The following is an 11,511-nucleotide window of genomic DNA, read 5'->3' on the forward strand; positions in this document are numbered from 1 at the left end:
GTCCTGATCAGCTTCTTTTAATGGAATAGCTCACCCAAAAAATTCTGACAGTGTTTAATCACCCTCATGCTGTTACAAACCCATAGGACAGTCTTGTCTTCAGAGAAACACAAAGGCTTTCAAGCTTCAGAAAGGCTATAAAAGCATCATAAAAGCACCATGATAGTGGTCCATATGACTTGTGCTACATTCCAAGACTGAAACCACAGCTGCCTTCTGCCTTCTCGTAGCTCAGATGGTAGAGCATGGCACTATACTGAAGAGAAAATCGTTGTAGTTTTTTCTTAATAATAATTTTAAACAAAATTCAATAACCTTAATATATATATATATATATATATATATATATATATATATATATATGTTAAGGTTATTGAATTTTGTTTAGAAAAAAAATTATATTATATATATATATATATATATATATATATATATATATATATATATATATATATATATATATAATTTTTGTGTATCTACGTTGAGGTTGTTGGTTCAGTTCCCAGCAAATCAATAATGGAATTTACAATAAGTTGCTTTGAATAAAATTATCTCTAAATGCTTGAATGTAAATACAAAATTTAAAACTATAGATTTTTATATGAAACAAAACAAACCTTAAGTGAATATTTATTTGAATATGTTAGCTCTCCATGGCACATGGGAGAAAAGAGAGAGCTAATTCTGAGAGAAAGATTTCTTGAGCACCAGTTTAATACTCAAATAGATGTACTTTATGATGAATCATGAACAGATGAATCATCCTTTTGAGAAAGATCTTTTAACAAAATCAAAAATAGTCTGATTCAGTCACAAATCAGACTCTAATTCTCAAGTTTAACACCTCTATAGATTACCTAAAGCTGTCATGTCTCCAGAAGACTTCTGCTTTTACCTCTCTTGAGTTTCTGAAAGATGTAATGTTCCTTGAAATTACCTGTTTATTACAGACACTAAAAAGAAGCTGAAAATGAGATTTTTTTTATGTTTTATTAAAATGTTTCATTGTATGTTTGAATTTTTTGATGCAAAACAATTACCTCTAGAAAAAAAGCTAACCTACAGAAACAGCGAACATTCTGATATATAAAAGAGACTCTTTTAATTAATTAATGGCCACAATCTATTTGTTCTTCCATATGTCCATATGTTCTGGGCTCTGTAGAATCGCAATGCTGTTTCATGGAAAAATGGTTAAAAATAAAAGTTGCATGCATTCATTATACCACAAATTTGCTTATTATGGACCACTTTTATGATACTCCTATGGTGCATTTTCATCCTTTTTGAAGCTTGAAAGCTTCAGTCCCCACGGGCACTAATGGAATGGAAAAGAGCAACCAGTACAATCCTCCTTTGTGTTCCCAGGAAGAAATAAAGTCATAAGGGTCTGTAACAACATAAGCTTGAGTAAATGAAGACAGAAGTTTCATTTTTGGCTCAAGTATTCCTTAAAATCTTTCCCTCTGTCCCAAGATGCTACCTTACTTCCAGTGCGTCTGTCCATCTTGGTCTCTATCCAGCTGTTCTCTCTCTCTCTCTCTCTGTCTGTCTCTGCTTCTCTCTGCCTCACAGCTTTTCTCTCCTTCCATCTCCGTCTGCGTGGCTGTGTGAATGGAAATCATTTCAGGCATCACTACCCACAGCTAATGCCGAAATGTGTTCTCTAAGGTGTCCACAGTGCATATGAATACAGTCATGCCTAAACCCAGATACCACACAGGCTGATACTCCAAACGTTCAAACAACCTCGAGGCACAAATGAAGTCCTTGCTATTTCACACACAACACAACCTTCATCATCCTCTACTCCCCACTTAGTAAGTCATAAGACCTCTGGTCAGTTCTAAGATGCCAGAAGCGGTATTATAGGCATTAAAAGTTCAAAGGTCAAGTCAGACACAAGCCGAACAGAGGTCAGGTGCATGTCTAAGACTTTGACCTCCGTGTAATTGCCTTAGGGCCCTTTAAACCATGTCACAGTACGGCTCCCATTTGCTGCGCTTCACTGGTCAGAAGTGCCTACTGCGGTTTGATGCTCATAATACTTCCAGTGCGCTGAGCAACAGATCACCTATTGAGACAGTTTGACAAACCACAGACTTTCAGAAAACTTTCAGAAAACTGGTTAAAAGATAAACAGAGATTCCTTCAAATTTTAACACAGTCTTGTACGTCATGCTGGGCAAAGCATCACACTGAGAAGAATAACGTCATTGGTTTCTAATCCCAGCAATGAATAACTGAGTTAAAGCAACACCTTGAGAAAAAAGCATTGCGTAATTAGTGAATAACCGCTGAAGTATCCAAATATAATTTGTAATTGATTTTTAAAGAGTCTGCAAAAAGAATTTATTGTTATTAAAGTAAGTGAACTAATTCATAAAGTCAGTTTTGGGTCAGATTCTAAATGAACCGGGACCATATACATTTGCTTGTGTGACTTACTGTGTCTTTTTACTAAATGATATCATATGATAATGAGAAAATAAAGACACATATTTAAAAATATATGTACATGGTATATGGCATTCTAAAAACATATATAAAATCTTTTATATTATTTATTTTATATAATTAAATTTTTACTCAAAATTTTTTTACACAAAAATATTTTACCGTTTTAAGCATTGATAATAATTAGATAATAGATAATAATTGGCATATTTAAATGATTTCTGAAGGATTGTGTGACACTGTAGACTGGAGAATGTCTGCTGAAAATTCTATTTAATATTCATTGCAAGAATAAATTACCAAAATAAAACTTTTACATCTATTACAATATATAGTTATAAATTAAATATAAATTATTATTGTGAAAATATTACTATTGAACTTTATTATCAAATAAATGCAGGTTTGATGAGCATATGATAATTAAAAAAAAAAAAAAAAATATATATATATATATATATATATATATATATATATATATTTTTTTTTTTTTTTTTTTTTTTTTAATATATATTAAGACTTATCTATTTGGATGACATTTAAATACAATCAACACAACATTACACTAAATTACTGTTAAAGAAGTTAAATCCTGCATTAATTGTCTCACCCAGCAAGAAATGCAGATGTGAATGAGAGATACATTTCCTGTAATAAGGCTAAAAGGAATCACAATGTCACAGCATTTTGTCATTACAAGATGCAAACATAACCACAGTGTGTTAAAGTTTTGACAGATCTCTAAGCTTGTTAATTATCTTGATCTCCTTAATAAAACACAAGGTGACCGTACGATATCAACTAATGAAGCTTCTGTAAACTGAAACTTTACACTGAAACATGCACAGTAGCTCATACCCTAGTCCTCCTCCTAACACACACACACACACACACACACACACAGCCGCACACACACACACACAGAGAGAGAGAGAGAGAGAGAGAGACATACACTCTTTCTCTCCATATCAATGGTGTCAGCTGAACACAGATGCCAACTGAGCGCCTGTCTCACTGATCTATTCATTACACCAACAGCACATCACTGACTCATTATTCAAGCCTTTTAGCAGAAAAATTCAGGAAAACATGAATGTAATAATAAAGTCAATAAATCGGAAAAACCCAGTAGCAACTAAAAACGCGAATGACTGTAAGGTGTTAATAGTGAATTGCAAGTGAAGAATGACGTGAGAGGAGGCAATGTCTTATATCACTGTGATTGGCTGCTCATGCAGTTAACAGGAAATTGCCTGTCTATAACTGGTCCAAAAATGAACCTAAATGCATAAAAATGAAAACAGACAGTTTAAGCAGGCTTTTTTGGGTAGCAGGAGGTGCAATGGTGACAGAGGATATATACAGGGGGCATATTTGCAAACTAATGTTATACTAATAAATATAGCCTACTATAATACTACACTAACAAATACACTATAGTATCCTTACATCTTAAAACACTTCCACACGCCACTGGCATAGATGAATTCTGTGCTGTCTTTACAATGAGAAAATGGAAACAAATGGGACTGACTGAATGAAACGGGGAAAGTTTAACCCATCAGATAGCCTAGTACACCTCTCAAATATGCTTAAAATTAATATCACGTCGAGACGCATTTGACTTCATTTTACCAGACATGACTTGAATGAATAAAAAACTTCACAGAGAAATTAATCGATCACGTTTCCCACCTTTCAGGTGGATTTGAGGGGCTACAGATGCGGATCTCGTGATAAATGAAGAAAACAGTTGGATCTTTTTCGTGCTTTTATTGCTTAACGTAACAGAGAAAGATCTCTCATCTACTCCGTTTCAAACGGACTCAAGAGAAACAAAGATCAACTAACGACACTCAGATATGTTCTTAGACCACAATAGCATATTATTAATTGTTCAAATCAACACAGCATTGCTTACTCACGCAGTTTGTTTCAGTTATTTCCTCTCCTCATGTTCCTGCAGACGGCCGTTCTCAGCAACAGTTACGCGAGCGTTTTCACTCACGCGCACCGCGCGTAAAAATCATTCATTGCTCCTGTCAGGAATTTACCGGACGGTCTCCGTATCGCTCAAACGTCAACCCACCATGTCGGTTTAAAATCCAAGCAGTCTCACCGGACAGACCCGCGCAGCGAACCCCGCATCAGTCTCTGTATGTGTGTTTTTCTCTGACGAGGACGGACCGCAAGAGCCCCGGTGGCTTTACTTCTTTCTGATTCTCCTTCAGCGCGTGAAGTCCACGAGCAGGTCTGATGCAGGACGGTGTTCGTTAGTCCTCAAGTAACGGTAAAAAGTACCATGACAGCTCCAATGAAAGTGCAGCCCACCTCATACAAACCTCATTCAACCTTCTCTGCCTCCTTCCTTCTGCCTCCTCTCTCTCTCTCTCTCTCTCTCTCTCTCTCTCTCTCTCTCTCTCTCTCCCTCACTCCTTCTCTCTCTCCTCTCTCGCTCATGAGGCAATAATCTCATTTGCCTGGTCAGTAAAGGTGAGGGCAGGTAACTCTTAATGTGTGTCCAGCAGGTTCATATAATGGTGAACGATATTAACGTTCAAGTGAAATTGTTATTATTATTTATTTTATTTTATTTATTTATTTATTTTCGTAGTTTAGTGGCGACCTTTGTTTATAAACACATGAATAAATAAATAAAATAAATGCATTTTCATGATTATATAGACCTACCATTTTAGTACTTGTTGTAATTGAATTTATTCAAATTTATTCAAGTGGGTTTTTTTTGTTTATTTTTTTAAATCGAGAAAGCAGATATGTATATTAAATAAATAAAGAAATAAATAATCATACATGCTTCTAAAAAGTAACAATCATTCACAATAAGGAGCATTTAGAAATAATGCATTTTAAATTTGGAGAGAGATGAGCCTCATTTATCATGCAAACTAATAAATGAATAAAGTCTGGATTCAGACCCATTGAGCCGAATAAAAAGTACAAATATAGGCGGTTTCACACGGGCAAAATAAGGACACAGTGCATGCTGTGTGAATGCCCTGAGTTGTAAATTAAATGTTTCTCATAAACATGACGCAGCCTCAGGTTGTGACACTGAAACTGAACATACTGAAAGAGTCTTTTATTTCACCTCTTTATAAATTAATGTGGGTGTTGACAGAAAGAGACAGAGAGACGTGCAAACACTGGCTGGCTGTGCTCTTCTCTAGTAACGTAACCAGTTAACATCTTAAACGCAGCTCACTGTAACCTGAGAGTCTGCAGTCCAGTGCTCCTGTACAAAACCCCTGTAACAACACACCACCTGAATGTAGCCCACCACTGCAGAAATGTACTTACACAGAGGATCTGCATGCCACAAGGACAGCATTTGTGGCATAATATTAATAACCCACAAAACAGATAAGCACTAACAGCATAATGAAAGTGAATGGGAACGGTCTATAAACGTTAAAATGCTCAGTGGTCCAATATGAACAATGCTATACATTTAAGGCGAAAATAAAATGCTTTGTATATAGTGTCACATACAATTTTTCGACTTCATCAAGACAATGCAACCCTTAAACAACTTTAAAACGGTGATCTATATAATAGCTTAAACAATGCAATCAATATTTATGCAAATGAATTGCATATTAATATGAATACATTCAGATAACACAGCTGTAACAAAAAAAAACAATGAGATGCACATATTGTCAGTATTTACTGTAAATGAAACCAGTAAGAAACAATTTTGCACTGAAAAAAACATAGCATACTATTTTTATCCAATTTTATTTAAATAAAGATTTTTAAAATGCGTTTAGACTAACGAGTGATTGATGATTATATACCGTCACAACCCTGGACTGTTTCGTGTTTGTTTTCATTTACCATATGCTGTGTGTGACCCAGTTTCTATCTTCTGTTAATGGTGTCATTCTGTTGAGGTATGTGTCATTAATTAGCCTCATTAGTTACCCTTATAAGTTTGATTCTGTTCATTGTTTCTGGTCTTGTCTATGTATACGTGCGGTTCCTAAACTAACCCGGTGTAGACATACAAATATGGATCAAATTGAAACCGGAATGAAAATGAACTGAAACTTCCAAAAATATAAATCTTAAGATTTTTGAACTTTACATTTCTGCTTTTAAATAACTCAAAAAATGTGACCTATATATCTCCATTGTAAGCTACATGTAGTCAGGTTTTTGAGTCAAAATTTGGTACACTTGAATGCAAATACATACATTTATAAATGTTATATGCATGTGTATATCTTACACATGTATATAACATGTTAAGCTTTAAATTTCAGCTTTTAAATACCTAATTTTCGCTGTAACCTAATAGCAGCTGTCGTGCTTTTAAAATGATCATTGTTATTTAAGATAATGAAAAAAAAAAAAAAATATATATATATATATATATATATATATATATATATATATATATATATATATATATATATATATATATATATATATATATATATTGGTTTTGTGATAATCAACACAAATGAACTAAGAATATTCCTTTAGAATCAGAAAGCAGTTTTTCCGTGAGCATTACTCTGGGTCAGATGGAGATGATTTTGATCTATTTTAAACCATATATCTACCATACTGTAACTGTTTGATGCTTACTGCTACCACGAGGCTCTCCACCACCATCTACGATTCGCGGTGCACATCCACACCTTGTGCACAGTAGATCAGCCGGCAGCCCCAGGAGATCCATGTGGCAATCACAAAATGAACTGAGCAGAGGCCTGAAAATAGAAAGTACGTGTGTGTGAGAGAGGGAAGCGATAGCAGTGTGTGCGTGTGTTTGAGATAGAAACCACTTCAAGGTCAACGTAGTCATTTGTAGTCACGGCAGACCAATTAGATGAGTTAGATGTGGATGTTGGAGCGGGTCTCGGGTCTGAGACAGAGGCTCACTCGCAAATAAAGTGTCTTTGTATACTCACTGTAACCAAACTAATGCAGTCCACGCTATCAGCCTGCAAGCGGGCTCTGCGCCGCAGATTTAATGAAACCCCACGTCGGCACCTACACAGTCAGACCCCCTTCTAAATAAGCAGGTAGCCTGGAAATAGATCAAAACAAGCGGCTCTAAACTACATATGTCTTGAAGTCAGCCCAGACAACGTAAAAATAAAAATCTTGTTCTGAGTAAAAGAGCCGTTCGGCTTCAACGTCGCACCTCCCTCAATCAAATTATTTGGGAAATGTAAGCTGAAGCAAAGTGATGCCCTGCTCTCAAAAATAAACCCCCCGCACACGCTGGAAACACACTGCAGCTGCTCACTCATGCCTCAGCAAGCTCAGGATCTAATGTTCTCAATATAGAAGCAGAACAAAATCTGTGCTAGCATGCGGTACATCTACACATTTTTAAAACCCTGATGCTAACAGCAGAGACATCCAGGACACTTCGTATCAATCCGAATCCAAACTTCATATTTGCTGGTACAGTCACATGAAGATCATCTGATATTTATGGCATTCGCGAGAGCATAACACGGTTTCACAGCGGTGGATGTAAAAAAAAAAAGGTTGGAATCATTACAAACCGCTGAAAAATTAACATTCATATATATGTCATAATACTCACATAAGTTTGTATATATGAATATACTTAAAAATGGTTTAGAAACTGCTTGCACTAAGAAATGACTGCAATAACCGCAAAGACAAAAATGGCAGGTTACGCATTATTACTCAAAATTAAATATATTTTATTAAATATATATACATACGTGTACAATTTTATTCTGTAATGATGTTATAAATTTATTAATGGCAGTAAGAACATTACAAAATGTTTCAAATTAATATTTTGACAAAAATATTTATAATGAGATTAATAAGAAGACGTGTTTTATTAGAGTGATTTCTGAAGGATCAATGTGACAGAAAATCGGAGTAATGATGCTGAAAAAATCAGCGTTGCCATCAAATGAATAAATTACATTATTATTCAAAATATATTTAAATAGAAAAAGTTATTTAAAATTTATAATTAATAATATTTAGCAATAATACTGTTTTTACTGTATTTTTGATAAAAAATAAACTGTATTTATGTATTTAAAGCAGATTCTCATTTATATATCCTCTTTATATATTACTCAAATCTCCTGCAGCAACATTGCTTTGCAACATATGGATACCACTCCGAAGGCTTAAATCAACTAATAAAAATTTTCCTTTTTCCCCTTAGGTCATAAATAATTAAGATTTTTTTGAGTCTAGATTAAATTTTAAATCATAAATACACACTTTATCTCATGTGACTGGTATTTTTACATCATGCGAGCCATAAGAGATTATCATTATAAGCTCTAGTATTTTTCTTCTCTGTCTCCTGTTAACACGCATCAACATTACTAATGATAGTGTTAGCGAGAGTTCTTGCTCTGTGCTTTGCTTTGGCTGAGCCAAGTTTAATCACGCTGCTACATCCCCCTAGGGGGCAAATTTAGATATACAACTGGGTTAGAATAGAGAGAGAAAGCTGCATAATTCTTCTTTCTTAAGCCGTAAGGCATCACGTAAGAGGTCAGAACAGAGCGCAGAAGTCTTCTGGGCATGAATGAGTAACTCAATAGAATCATATTCTGCGTGTTATAGTGCGAATAAAAGTCAGGTATCAGACCTAGCAGTTCATCATGGTCAGTCAAAATTGTGCAATATGATTCAGTCATAAACACGCTAGCATTGATCCAAAAACCTAGCGAGGTGCCTGCCTTCTTCAAAGCTGTCTATAACTCTTGAAGAATGCTACAGAATCAGTTCGGGACCATTCACAAAGAACACATTTTTGCTTTTAAAAATGTGAAACACAAGCAGTGGCCTCAAGATGCATTCTTTCAAAAACGTCTTTAACTTTTTTTTTTTAGAATGCCATGTCAGATGTAAGATGCTGCAGATGTGAGCACAATGGTCAAATATGTCTGTCTAGCATTTGTTTATGTTGAAAACAATTGAAAAGTAGCACAGTGGAATAGAAAAATGTTTTCTACGTGAACGGCCCCTTAGAGCTCCCATTCATCTCAATGGCAGGCTATCAACAGGACACTTTGGATGTATGCGATTCGAAATCAATCATATGGTCTACTGGACTGTTCTAGCCAAAGTTTAGGGATTGTTAGATCTTTTTAATATTTAAAAATTAATATTTTGGTCTGCGGCGATAGCCTCGTGGCAGCGAGCTGACATGTATCTGTGTTGCGGCCGGGACCTTTCTCCTTCCTGGTCCTCTCGATCTTTAAATATATATTACATATCAAATATATATAGATATTTTTTTTTACTTCCCCAAAGCTTACAATGGTAATAAAATAGTATATATGTGACCCTGGACCACAAAACCAGTCATAAGGGTAAATTTTAACTAAAGTGATTGATGTATAATATAATATGAAATCTGAATATTGAGAAAATTGCCTTTAAAATTGCCCAAATAAAGTTCTTAGCAACGCATATTACTAGTGAAATATAAAGTTTTCATATGTTTATGGTAGGAAATTTACAAAATATCCTTACAGAACACGACCTTTACTTAATATCCTAATGATTTTTGACAAAAAAAAAAGAAAAATCGATAATTCCGACCCATACACTGTATTGTTGGCTATTGCTACAAATATACCCGTGCTATTTATGAACATTTATGCTCTAGGGTCACATATATGGTGCTTGCTTTTATACAATTAAGCCAAAATGAATGGAGAGCGATGCTTTTTGCCTGCTTGGACCAGATAGCATTAAAAAATGGTGAATGCAGAAATATATTTTACATTTATTCAACAAAAGCACAAACAGAATTATTTCCATTTGCTATAAACGGAAAGACCATTTCACCCACATAATATAAATCACGTAATCGTTACTGCATTCCTCTTACTAGTCGCCACATACTGCACATTAGCATAAAGTTAAACTCTGCCAACGGTCTCTGCTGTTCATGTTATTTCAAATCGTCAGCAATAATAGAAAATAAATGACTTCTTGTTGTTCTGTTACTCTAAATCACTGTTAGTGAATGAAGCTGCCTATGCAGACAGCAGGCAAGAGCGGCAGCTCACTAAGTTTTGGAAGTTTTTACTGACAGAGCTCGGCTGGAAAAGTACAACGATAAACATGACAGCGGGCATTTCTTACTGTCATCAATAAACTAGCTCTTCTGTCATGTGCATAGCAATTCACAGAGTATAAATTAATCATTGTGAAAAAAAAAAAAAAAAATCTGTGCTCCGCTTGGAACTGTTGTATCAGCACAGCTCCACTGCAGACCTCGCGCTCACTGTACGAATTCTCTAATGAGCGCATTCAGATGCTATTTGTTAAACAAGCTAATTCAAATTCCGCAATCAGCTGTGGAATATGGTTTTCATTTTTAGAGTCTTCCTCGCGTTGCCTATGACCTCTGCTAGATCTCTCAGAGCTTGCTGCGGAATTGGAATTCTTATTAATCCAACAAGTAGCTTTGGGAAGCCATAAAGCAAAACAGAGTCATTATCTAGTTCAGTAGCGCTCCAGAGAGAAGCAGAACTGAGTGTGTACTAATAATTAGCAGGAACGAAGCATTTACAAACAAAGTCTCATTAATAGCGAGTGTGACAGACATCTCCTTCAAGCCCCGTGGAGCTCGTGAGCAGCGCAGATGCTCCGTCCCGCCATGGCTGTCATTGAGCATCACATTACTGTTCGTAAACGACACATCTGTGGAGGCGCGGAAACGAGCACACGTGTTTTGTCGCGACTTACCAGCCTGTGAAATTAGCCCGGGGTCATCAGGGGAAGTGTGCACGTCTCAGCCACTCAGCAAGGTGTTTCTTTCTGAAATGAAAAGAAACTGTCTTAGGGATGGGTGAAGACACAAGTGAAACTCCTAGTCGGTTTAGAGCTTTGATTGATCACTTTCAGATAAGATGGAAGGGTGTGCTTGCAGAGGAGAAAAGGCATTCAATATATTCAATGAGACTAGATGCAGCAAAGACTAGTTGAGGCACAAAGGCGTGTATCTAAAATGATCCGAAACGCTCATGTCTCCAACATGAAAGAGAGATGTTC

At 35.6% G+C, this 11,511-nt stretch overlaps 1 protein-coding gene across 13 annotated transcripts in view; it reads right to left on the reverse strand.

The window, feature by feature from the left end:
• The window catches only part of pcdh15a (protocadherin-related 15a), a 159,518-nt gene extending 148,240 nt beyond the window's left edge, over positions 1 to 11,278 (reverse strand). For 11 of the 13 annotated variants that reach the window (XR_006252284.1, XR_006252287.1, XR_006252286.1 and 8 more), the window contains exon 1: positions 4,383 to 4,827. The gene's annotated coding sequence lies outside the window, so the exon portion shown is untranslated. Of the gene's footprint in view, positions 1 to 4,382; positions 4,828 to 7,074; positions 7,200 to 11,205 lie in introns of those variants that run through there. The other 2 variants (XM_043254592.1, XM_043254587.1) reach the window with 1 other exon arrangement.
• Positions 11,279 to 11,511: the final 233 nt, after the last annotated feature.

Source organism: Puntigrus tetrazona, chromosome 13, assembly GCF_018831695.1.
Source record: "Puntigrus tetrazona isolate hp1 chromosome 13, ASM1883169v1, whole genome shotgun sequence".
Taxonomy (NCBI): domain Eukaryota; kingdom Metazoa; phylum Chordata; class Actinopteri; order Cypriniformes; family Cyprinidae; genus Puntigrus; species Puntigrus tetrazona.